Raw genomic sequence first — 11,896 nt, forward strand, 5'->3', positions numbered from 1 at the left:
ACTGTGTTATTGAAATGCAGTGGGTATTTTGCTTATACTGACCCAATTTTGAGATAACTATAATAAGAAGGAAATATGTCTGTGAAGGTTCTCAGTCATCCAGGTCATCGTAGTCAAAGGAGCTTGCAAAGAAAGGCGTCTGGACTTCTTTAAGTTGCTTGAAGATGTTTCACCTCTCATCCGAGAAGCTTCTTCAGTTCTAAGGTCAAATGGTGGAGAGTCCCAAATTAAGAAGGAAACATTTTTTGTATTTTATTCCAAGCATTTACAGAGTCCAAAGAGTCCAAAGATATTCCTTGAGCTCTATTTTTTTATTTATTGCATTTCATTTTTGAAACAGTTTCCTATTTTCTGATGTCAGAATTTTATTTTCTCCCTCAAGGGAAGACGTAGGTAATCAGTTCACTTAATTTGTTTGTCCATGTCTGGCTGTCCATGTCAGCCAAATGGCTGCTCTCTGGGAGTTTAAGTGCTAAAAACTGAACATCCACAATTTTAAATATATCACTGAGTTGCTTTAATTTCAGTAAAGATTTCTGTCAAGGTCACACCCAACGTAAAAAACAAAAATGTATACTGCAAACAATTTCTTTCTTTTTTCTGTTATATTTTTTTAATTGTTTTTAAAAGCATCATCTTTAAACTTGACAGCTATATAGTAGCCCTTGGAATGAGTTACCAAGGCTGGCCAAACATTTGACCCTGATTGTTAGGGCCCAAGCTCAAAAATGCAATGAACCATGTTGATTAATATAGAAAGAGCATGGAGGGAGCTTTGAAACAAAACTTTGAAACAAAATATACATATTTTTTAGTACAATGCCATATCGTGTCACAATAATGCCATAAAGTTTCACTCACAAACTGAATGAATATGTCTTAAAATGTAAAGTTTTCACAAATCATAATTTCAGTCAATTCTGCTACTCATCTAGATAATAAAATAGACCATTTTAGTAGGTAAGGCATCAAGGACATTGGCCAAAGGTCAGCCTACAGTGTTATTAAAGCACGTTATAACATGTTGTAATACAAAATGTCATAAAATATCCACATTTTAGTTTAGCCCTTTCACTATGCTTGGAGTTGTACTCTGAATGCTCTTACTTAAACATGCTGGCGACATCAAATAGAAAATGAGCAGATATAACAGAGAGATGAGTTTGTGTATTTGTCAGCTGTTTGTGTGGAGTTGTTCTTTATGTTCACCTCAAATCAACCTGAGTGTCATTTCTCTTTAGTTCTGATCTCACTGCTGAGCTGCACAACAAACCAAGGTCAGTAATCTTCTTCTGTCACAGTTTAAACCTGAGAAATGCTCACTGATATGACGTGATTGGGTTCATGTTTCACTATGGAGCTCACATATAAAACTGATGAAATGACTGAATAAGTAAAACACATTTCACGATTCTAATAGTAGGAGAAAATTACTGTACAGCAGATCATCAGTTTTTCATTTTAACCCTCACAGCTCGTCTGACTGTGAGTCCCAGCAGCTCTCAGTTCTTTGAATATGACTTTGTGTCTCTGAGCTGTGAGGAGGACGACAGCTCTGCTGGATGGACTCTGAGGAGAAACACAAGCACAGAAACCAGAGCTGAATGTGAGGAGTGGGGAACGCCAACTAGTTTAGTTCATCCTTCCTGCATTGTCACTTACATCATCCTATTAGACAGTGGAGTTTACTGGTGTGAGTCCAGAGAGGGTCCCATCAGTAACATGGTTAACCTGACAGTCACTGGTAAGCTGAGTGTGTGGAGTTAGTGTTGATGAAGCTGTGTGTAAATGGATGAAATGCTGTAGTTTGTCTCTGTGTTGAGGTGGATCAGTGATCCTGCAGAGTCCTGTCCTCCCTGTGATGGAGGGAGATGACGTCACTCTGCTCTGTAAAACAAAGACCACTCCCTCCAACCTCCCAGCTGCTTTCTATAAAGATGGCTCCCTCATCAGGAAGCAGCCTACAGGTCACATGACCATCCAGCATGTTTCCAGGTCTGATGAAGGCCTCTACAAGTGTGACATCAGCGGTCATGGAGAGTCTCCATCCAGCTGGATCACTGTCACAGGTGACACACTCACCTGTCTGTGTTTCTGCAGCTTTCAACATTCACAATGTGACGACAACTTAATGACTGTGTTTGCTTTATTTTAGGGGAACACACCACCACACCTCCACCTACATCCACACCTCCACCTACATCCACCTCTCCTCCTGGTTCCACCTTCATCACTCTTCCTCCTGTTCTCTCTGTGTTGACATGTGTTGGAACAGTCAGTGTTGTGGTTCTACTGGTGTTACTGGTTCTGCTGGTGAGACAGTGTGTTCACAGAAAACCTGAAGGTGAGACTCAGACTTCCTGATCTTACAAGATTGGGTTTGCTGAATGATTTTAAAAAAATACTATTTTTACTTTGTTGGATTGACATTCTTTTCCCATTGAAGTAATTGCACATTGTTGAAAATTACAAACATAGAAATGAGTTCCAAAATAATTTCTTCATGCAAGTAAGAGTAATGACAGTTGTTAAATTTTATTTTTTCAGCTATACAACAAGAAGCTGCAAATGATAACAACACAGGCATCACATATAGTGACATCATATCATCACAACATCAGCAAAGGGCAATCAAACAACTCAGAGGTAAAATTGTGTCTTTCTGTCACATAATATGGGTGGTAGTTGTGAAATAATTGTTTCTGCCGACCTTGTGAAGATAGATATGGGAACCACAAAGATGCTGCTAGGAAAGCTTTAACTGCCAATTACCTGCAGAGGACAAGGTAAGTCCTGAGTAGGTCTGATCTGGGCAATTAATAGCTATGCCTTGCCGGGATAATAAGCTGGCAAAGAAGGTGATAGAAGCCACTGACATCAAGGCAAGAAAGCTCCTGAACATGCATGGAGGTTTCACCCCAAATCCTGAGACTCTATGCTAAGAGGAAGGAAAGAGGGAGGAAAGGAAGGACTAGTGAGTGTCCGAATGAGACAACAAACATCCATGAGTTGTTATTATATAAAATTTTAGTTACTATGAAATGTATAGATAGACATGCTGAACAGACTAAATGTCTTTTTGATATAATGATTTATTTTGTCTTCTCTAAAGTCCGCATTGTAAAACCAAAGAAGCAACTTCCTGTTGCACCAGTTAGCGTGACAATGTTTCTCACTGCTGTGCGTTGCGGTTTGGCTAAAATAATTCTTGGTGAAGTGCAACATTTTGCCTTACCAGAAGATAGCAGCTTTGTAGTTGTTGACCTTTTTCACACTTGACCTCTTTCTAGTCAACTGTTGTTTCACAGCAGAGTTTTAAGGAATTAGCAAAAACATAAAAAAGTCTATCATTTCATTGCAGTTGTTGTTGTTGAACTAATTTACATGTTTTATTCGGCAGACATTGATACAGCTGTGGTGTACTCAGCAGTGAGAACTGAAGATGTCACTTATGGACAAATAGCCATCAACCCAAAGACGATCAGAGGTACAGCTGCTCTTTGTCTTTAAGTCTGAACAGAGTAAAACCCAAAAGAGTAAATGTCCTCACGTTTCCATTCTAATTTAGCAGTCTCATTCATTTGGCAGTCTCAGATAGGACCACATATGTGGTCCAAAGTTTTGTTTCTGCACTAATAATTACTGTCATTGAGTAGGGATGTCAGACAGGCAAGCTAAACCAACAATCCAGAATACTAGGTTGTTGAATGCTGTGTAACACTGGGTAGAACGCTACAACTAAAAAAATATAAACCATTTGGTGCAGTCCATCAAAGAATGAACTGTTTAGATATTACATGTTCAATTCAATGTAATTCAATTCAATGTTATATACACAGTGCCAGATGACAACAGTTGCCTGAAGGCACTTTATATTGTAAGGTAAAGATTCTCCAACAAACAGAGAAAACCTCAACAATCAGATGACCCCCTATGATCAAGCGCTTTGGTGACAGTGCGAAGAAAAACTTTGAACAGGAGTTTTAACATCTGGCAGAAGAAAGCTCAGGGAGCAGCAGCCATCTGCAGTAACCAGCTGGGTGTGAAGAGAGGAAGACAGGACAAAGACACACAAAATACAAACCACGTGGTTGTGGTTCCACCACCACCAAATATAAAAGTCAGGCGAGCAGAAACCCAAACGTGTATAGCAACATGAGAGCAAGTGTGGGATGCTCAGATAGCAGCTACTATTTATAACCTTACCACATAATGGAACTGGCCACCAAACAAGCAATTAGTTATGAAATACTGAACAAAGAATTTATTCTCCCACAAATCTGTGGGTTCTAGGCTTGTTTTGTGAATTTTATGATTGATTAAGACACAGGTAAAGTCGTAGTAAAACTTTAAACCAGAGCCAGGCATCGTCTATTATTCACTGAAGTAGTCCACCAGTCCAATCACTGACATCCAGCTGCTGGTCTCTAACTGGTCCCCCCTGCACCTCAGACCAGAGGACATCCATATGTTGACTATTTTTATATGCTTCATATATTTTTCTAACCAAATTATACTCAAACTTTAAACACATATTTTTTGAATTTTTTTTTTTAATGCAATTGGTCATTTAGAAATGTAAGTACATTTTTGACACTAATACCTTTAATAGTATTTGATATCTTTGCATTATTAAAAACAAACAAACAAAGAAAAAAGTTTTGTTGTGACACTTTTGTTGTGTAGTTCTGTGGGTTTCACTGAGGTGTCAATGGAAAATTTAACTTGTTTACTTGTGGCTAACTGATGCACATCTCTCTTCACTGCAGGAAACAAACACGATACAGGAAACAGGCATAATTTGATACTGTGAACTGCACACACACACTTCAATGCAGGGTGTGTCTGTTTGAGACTGAAACACTTTATGTCCTTGGATACTCAGAACCCAACTAGCAGCAGGTGACATGGTGCAAATGTTCATGAAGTGTTTAATCTTGTATAAAATGTGAGAAATGTCCTGTAGTTTCAACATTAATTTTTGCCATTTTTCTCATTTTGTAATGTAATGTAATGTTTTGAAATGGCATAGATTCAACCACAGATCACCTTGCATGAGCCACATGTCAGGTGTGGTCAAACCTGTGTCATAAGTGAGAAACAAGTTTCAAACTGATTCAGATTAGGCCTGTTTTGTCTTGGTACTCCCTTTTATTAGCGAGATGAATTTCTATTTAATATGAGGGCGATTAAAAAAAAAAAGAGTAGACTGAATGTATCAAATGTTATTTTTTGATATTTAATTTAGTCTTTTCTAGAGTCTTGAATGTAAAACCAAAACAGCAACTTCACTACAGTATGTTCTACTCTAGGTTTCATGCTGTGAGAACATGTTTGCTTTGTGCTTTGTGGTGAAGTGCATCAGTTTGTAGAAACGGAAAATAAAAGCTCTGTGGTCGTTCACCTTTTTTGCACAAACACCCACGGGTTCATTCTGGTCAACTGTTTGTTCACAACAGAAGTGTTAAGCAGTGGAAAGAAATAACCCTAAGGTGTACAGTACTATTACAGTACCTCCTGTGAAAGTAAGTTACATGATTCATTCTGCAGACACTGATCCGGCTGCAGTGTATTCAGCTGTGAGAACAGAAGAAGTCAGTCATGGACGACAATTAGCCATCAGACCAGAGGTACAGCTGCTCAACTAAGCAGTTTACAGTCTTTAATATAAGCTAAACACTTCCTCACTCAAGCTCACAGCGTAAAATAAAATTAGGTAAACTTAGTAAGAAAAGTGATAGCTTAATCACACCCAGATTTGAGTTTTGTGAATTTCATGTTTATTTGAGACACATCTAAACTGCTGGCAGTATGTGAAGATGCTGATATGAGTAAACATATTAGTATATCTTATGAAAGTAGTAACTTTAATGATGAAAAAATGTGCTTATCGATGACTGTGATCTGGTGTCTTTGCAGTATTGATAAACTTTAGTTCTTATTTTGTTGTCACGTGGTTCTGTGGGTTTCACTGAGTTGTTGGATGGAAAATTTGACTTTTTTGGCTGTAGCTAAGTGCAAGAAACAAACACTAAACTGCAACTGCAGACTAGAGACAACAGTACTATCTTTCACTAACCATATATTTGAGAGAAAAGCTTCAGAACCGGATGTGTCTGTTTGAGACCGAAAGACCAATGAGTAGCATGAGACATGGTACATTTAAAAAAAGATTAAATTTTTGAATTTCTCCAGCAGTTTAAAGAAAATTTGTTTTCTTTTTTCTTTTTTTCCTTTTTAAATGGTTTAAAAATCAGTATTTCAAGTTTGTCTGATGGTCAGACTAAAAAAAAGCTATTTCGGCATGTTAGACTGGACACCAGAAAATAATCACAGATATTTTACAGCTTTGTTTTTTGTTTTTTAACTTTGGGGTAGAAGAAAATAAACTTGGTGCTGTCAGTAGATTATTACTGTCAGCTGACCTCACTTTTTATTGTACTTGTGCAATAAAAAGTGAGCCATTTCTGTGAAAACGGGAAAGACCATCTCTGAATTGAGGAGGGGGCCTAAGGGTACATCTTTCGCCATCTTACAATGCTGTGATTGCAGCCATTCCCCAACTCTCTGTGAATAGTACTCATGGCCATTGATCAGTGGGTTTTAGTCAGTGGTTGTTGATCAATAGTCATGAGAATTTGCATAATTATGATTAAGGAACTAACCTCCCAGCCCATTGTTCCTTCAGTGGTGTTGTTTTCGTTCTTTTTGCAATGTACTGTTTATAAGATTTGGGGAAACCTGCAGTCAGCTGAGACTGAAGAAGTCACTTGGATGAGTGACAAAACGTTTCTCCCACAAAACGCTACGTCCAGATGAACAGAATCAACTTTTGGAGATTTACTTTCCTGGATGATTGAGAATGCATCAAGATACTTGTACAAAGCATCACATTCTGCAACACATTCATAGCATCACAGCCAGAACTTTACCATGTGAGATTTTTATTAAAGGGTTTTAGTTTTTTGAACCACAACCTCATGTACATGTGATCACATCTCATGAACCAGCACTGAGCCCTCCTGATAAACCACTCAGTGAAGCATGAAATAGCCATGACTCACATTTAGGGGTGGGCGATATAAACGATATGCGATATAAACGATATAAATTTGGCCAACGATAGAGATTTTGACCATATCGCTCTATTGCGATAGTGCATGTTGATGATGTCATCAAGCTGCGCCTGTTTTGGTCGAAAGCATCGCAGCGGCTACAACCATTATCATCTGCAAAATATGGCGGGCGACAATCGTAGCAAAGAGATGAAGCACTTTTGAAATACGGGGAAGGCCAAAAACTGCGCTTCCTTCACTTCCATAACATTGATTCATTAATGTTGAATTCTCTGGCAGCTGTTCTATTCCCATGTTGTTGCAGTATATTAATAACTAACCTCGTATTGTGGATGAATAATCTCAGTTGTTCTCCTGACTGAAGTTTGGCCCATGTATAGCATCCTGCTATGCTAATGATAAGTGTATGGTATCTGTCAGAACATGGTATGAAATGTTTAGGTGTAAACTAGCGAGCTAACTTCCTGTTAACTTCTAACTCCATTAAATTTAATAAATTCTGTTTTCATGGATGCATGGATGTAAAACTTAATTGTTACACCCGATAAAGCAGCTGATGATTTAATTAAAGAATTTAGACCGTTTTAACTCTTAGTGTTCGTTTGACTTTAGGACCTGAAGTAGACGGAGTTTTGGACCCAGATTACTCCGCAAAGCTCCTCACTACAGCAGCCGTAATGCTCTGACAATCCATCAAGCAGTGCGCCTTATCAAAGTTGTACTAAAACATTTTTTAACAGATTTCTGCATGCCCAAATCGGTTCGAGGTCAGTAAGCACAACCAGAATTCATACATAAGGCACAATCTTGATTTTTGAGAAAATTAAAGGATTTTAAGTGTGCCTTATTAGTGTGGAAAATACGTTATACAGAAGAAAATAATATATCGTGATATATATCGTTACCGCACATGCTTCAAATTATATTGCGATATGAATTTTAGGCCATATCGCCCAGCCCTACTCACATTTCAAGTCTCCTATCTACTAATTATACTGAGTATTATGGTTTGCTGGCCTGTTGCCTTGGGGGTTGTGGTCCGGCGTGGCTCAAGCCTCTTATGTCGTAGGGGCTCCGCCAGGCTTCTGATGGTTCTTCGGGGTCTGAGGTTTGTCACACACACACACACACACACCAAAATTGTATATTTGCTTGGGTACACACATCTACATCTGCTTTCTATCAGCACAAAAAAGACACAGAATGTTAACTTTAAGGACAATACTTTGCACAACATCCACTAGACAATAATATGAACAATAAAGTAAAGTCAATAAATAAATAAAAGAACATGAACAATAGGCCCCACAGGGAATCTTTTTTTTAAATCAGTACCGTCAAAAATTTTACATTTGGGTATGACACATAGTTGAAAAACTCATGAAGTGATAAAGAGAAGCTAACACTTAACAGTCCACTGATGAAGCCTGAAACTGGATTTTTACTTATCTGGCTAACTGTAGAGTAAACCCTGAGTTTTCGGCATTGCAAATATGGTTGACATTTTACCGAGGCATATCGCCTCGGTAACGTACATGTTACACCGCTGAAATGATGGGCCAACTCATCTCCCGTACAACATATTTATTTTTACAGAAAACTGTAAAGACAGAAAAATGTCTAGTGTCAACAACATTACTTTATACAAGTAACTTATACAGTTTCATATTCATATGCACCACTTTTATAAACTGGTTAAATCACAAAAATACATTTTACTATACGCATGAATAACATAGTGAACTCTCATTACAGTTTTATCTTGTTTTTACTTCTGTTTTAATCTATTTGTGCAAAACATATTAAGTGTAGCTTTAACCCAACAATATACCTGCAATGAACTCACAAGCTTTAGGTACAGTCTAACACTTGGATCGGCACAGCCTAACAACTGGACCAACTTGGAAATTAGCTCTTTAGCTTAACATTCGCCACAAACAAAACATTTATCATTAATCGCTACTGCTGTCTGTCAGTTTTAGAACCTCTGTTTTATATTACCAATCACCCAGCTTACCTGCAAAGACAGAAAAATGTCTGATTAATCAGTTATTTCGGCGCGCGGGCCTCTTCACCACTGACACTACTTCTTCTAGTGTAGCGTCAGCTACCGATGCATACAGGACTGAGCGCCCTCTGCTGGTGGAACTTATACAACAGTAAAACTGACATTACAGTGGCCTTACTAAAAGAAAATGTCTCTGAGCATCAAATAAAATGGGGGGCTACTATTTTCATGTCTCCGTCTTTAACATAGTGCCACATATATATATTTATAGTCTCGCAATAGTTTTCTTTTTATATTAATAAAAATATGGGAATGTACTGATGCATGATCAGAATTATAATGTTTCTGACTGTCTAAGGCAAAATTTATATATATATATTAATTAGTTTCTAAAATTAATAATATATATATTTAGTATTTAGTAAGTGTATATATATATATATATATATATATATATACTATATATATATGTGTTATATGATATTAATATATATATATGCATATATATTATTTATATATATATATTATATATATATCATTCATTTTAAGTCGCTTATTAATAAATAGCTGAAAGAGAGCTATTAAGATACTCTGGGGCAAGCCTATTTATACATTTGAAAACACAAATGATTAAAACTCTTAAAACTGATTCTTTAGGTCTAAAGAGAGAAAAAAAGACATCTTTCTTGGGCCGAATTCATTTCAAATCTGACAAATTAAACACAGTCAGTTTGGCTATATTGGAGCAGATTTCGCTCTGAAAGCAACTTCTTTCACTTTCTGTTGCTTGGTCATAGTGATGTGCGGATCGATCCTCAAATATAGCTGTGGCTACAACTGTAGCTGCCTCCACCAGTGTGTGAATGTGAGAGTGAATGACTCGTGGAATTATAAAGCGCTTTGAGGGCCCCGAAAAGTGCTATATAAATGCAATCCATTATTATTTATTATTATTATGATGTTCTGGGGTCATTATGAAGCTGTAATTTGAGATACAATAAAAGATACAATAAATAAAATAAGTTTTTGTACAAAGTATCGGATCAGTATTGTCGATACCACCCTGAATTTTACTTGGTATCGGATCGGAAAGGAAATCAGTGGTATCGCACATCACTACTTGGTGAGTAGTCAGACTGAAGAGTCCAACTATAGCTATGATGATGTGTAATTTCTGCGTCTCTCTGCCCAACATTCTCCGTGCCATTTTTGCTCTTCATCCCGTGTTTCTGTGGTTCCAGGTTTGTTCTTCAGTTGTTCCCAGTTTAGGTTGTGTTTTAGTTTTGCCCTCACTTTGTTGTGTTCACCTTCTGTAATAAAGCTCACTCGCATCACAGCCAGTGCAGTTTGGGTCCTTCCTTCACTACACCACACGACTGCTGCCACAGCCGTGACAGAGTGGGCCCACACTGTTATTTAATTATTTGGTTTCAGTTGATGTTAAATACTTTACCATTGCTCAACCAACTTTATCAATTTTACTTCTTTTCTTTTGTGTTTTTGGAACTAATCAGTCACTAAAGCAGTGTTAACTTTATTAACCTGCTAGTGTGTGGTTTGTTTCCATATAGTGTAGTTTAGTGCATATTTCATTTCACAAGCATCAGAAAGGGGGAATCAGCACTAAGTAACAACAGGAACCCAGGGCCCCTCTCAGTAGAGACGGGTGTCACATAATTATAACATAGCTGTGTGGACAAAGTTGTTTTCAGTTTTATAGCTTAGAGAACAGTGGATGTTTTTCTCTGTGGATTACAGCTGCATTCATATTGAATAGGAAACATTTCATACCTGAACTGCTGGATGATAAAACAGATTTGTTTAATGTACAGTGCAGCCAAAAACATGTGTTTACAGTATCTGACACACCGTGCGTAATCCAAACATCTCTCACCTAAACAGATGACACCAGCGTCCTCATGATGTCCACAGTCTTGTTACTGAAAGCCTCCATGATCGCACTTACGTAGAGACGTTTCAGTTCCTGCACAGCCCAAATAATGAAGCCAGATCGGCCCAGTTCCTTCACCAAAGTGAGCTTTTGTAGTGGCTCTCAGTGCTGTTCCACAGTCTAACTGTCTGCAGACCACCTCAGCATCAGTTAAGTCCCAGGCATCGTCACAGATTGTTCCACAGGAGCCACTGTGATAGATTTAAACTCTTCCAGAGCAGCGAGTCGACCCAGACCCAGCTAATCTGATCTGACCACCTAACAGAAGAGAGAAGAGCGTGCACAGCATTTATGTCATGTTATTTACACCAAACTTTATCATTTAGACTCATTTTGTCAAACACGACTGACCTGCAGCAGCTGACACACAAGAGACTGTAGAAAAGAGAAATAAGGCTGATTATTCTCTGGACTGTAAAGTGAAACATGCTGAGATAAGAAAACTACTCAGTGATGTCAAATGCATCTCACCTGTGGCCAAAAAGAAGAAGTTTGTCTGCTGTGTCCACATGGCTGAGACACAAGAGTGAAATGAGCCGTCAGTGGCAGAAAGCTGCAGATAAGCCTGAGCACTGTGGCTTTAAGACACTTCCTGCTTTCTTGCACAGCAGCGAACAATACAGTGGACATTAAGCCACACACGTGTCATATTTAATATGGAAGAAAACACACGTGTGTATAATCTTCAACTGTCAAACTTCATAATTTCATTAAGAACATCCCATTTATTTACTTTATTTGCTTTTACAGTTTGCTTTGGCTCATACTCCACCTGCTCTGTCCGATCAGTTTTGCAGCTTTTGCGTGACTCTGAGCGGAGAGCAAAGGTCACACGTCACAGTTCATCCTGCTGCTTCGATT

At 38.1% G+C, this 11,896-nt stretch overlaps 2 long non-coding RNA genes across 2 annotated transcripts; one reads left to right on the forward strand and one right to left on the reverse strand.

The window, feature by feature from the left end:
* Positions 1-2,212: 2,212 nt before the first annotated feature.
* On the forward strand, positions 2,213-6,127 carry LOC121813663. The gene is made up of 4 exons (XR_006053817.1): positions 2,213-2,344; positions 2,548-2,646; positions 3,401-3,487; positions 4,770-6,127. It is a non-coding gene; the product is annotated as an uncharacterized LOC121813663 (long non-coding RNA).
* A 4,116-nt stretch (positions 6,128-10,243) lies between these two features.
* On the reverse strand, positions 10,244-11,558 carry LOC121813662. The gene is made up of 3 exons (XR_006053816.1): positions 11,507-11,558; positions 11,387-11,410; positions 10,244-11,293 (listed from the first exon to the last, which is right to left on the reverse strand). It is a non-coding gene; the product is annotated as an uncharacterized LOC121813662 (long non-coding RNA).
* Positions 11,559-11,896: the final 338 nt, after the last annotated feature.

Source organism: Haplochromis burtoni, unplaced genomic scaffold, assembly GCF_018398535.1.
Source record: "Haplochromis burtoni strain Fernald_Lab_line unplaced genomic scaffold, NCSU_Asbu1 Contig_2185, whole genome shotgun sequence".
Lineage (NCBI taxonomy): Eukaryota > Metazoa > Chordata > Actinopteri > Cichliformes > Cichlidae > Haplochromis > Haplochromis burtoni.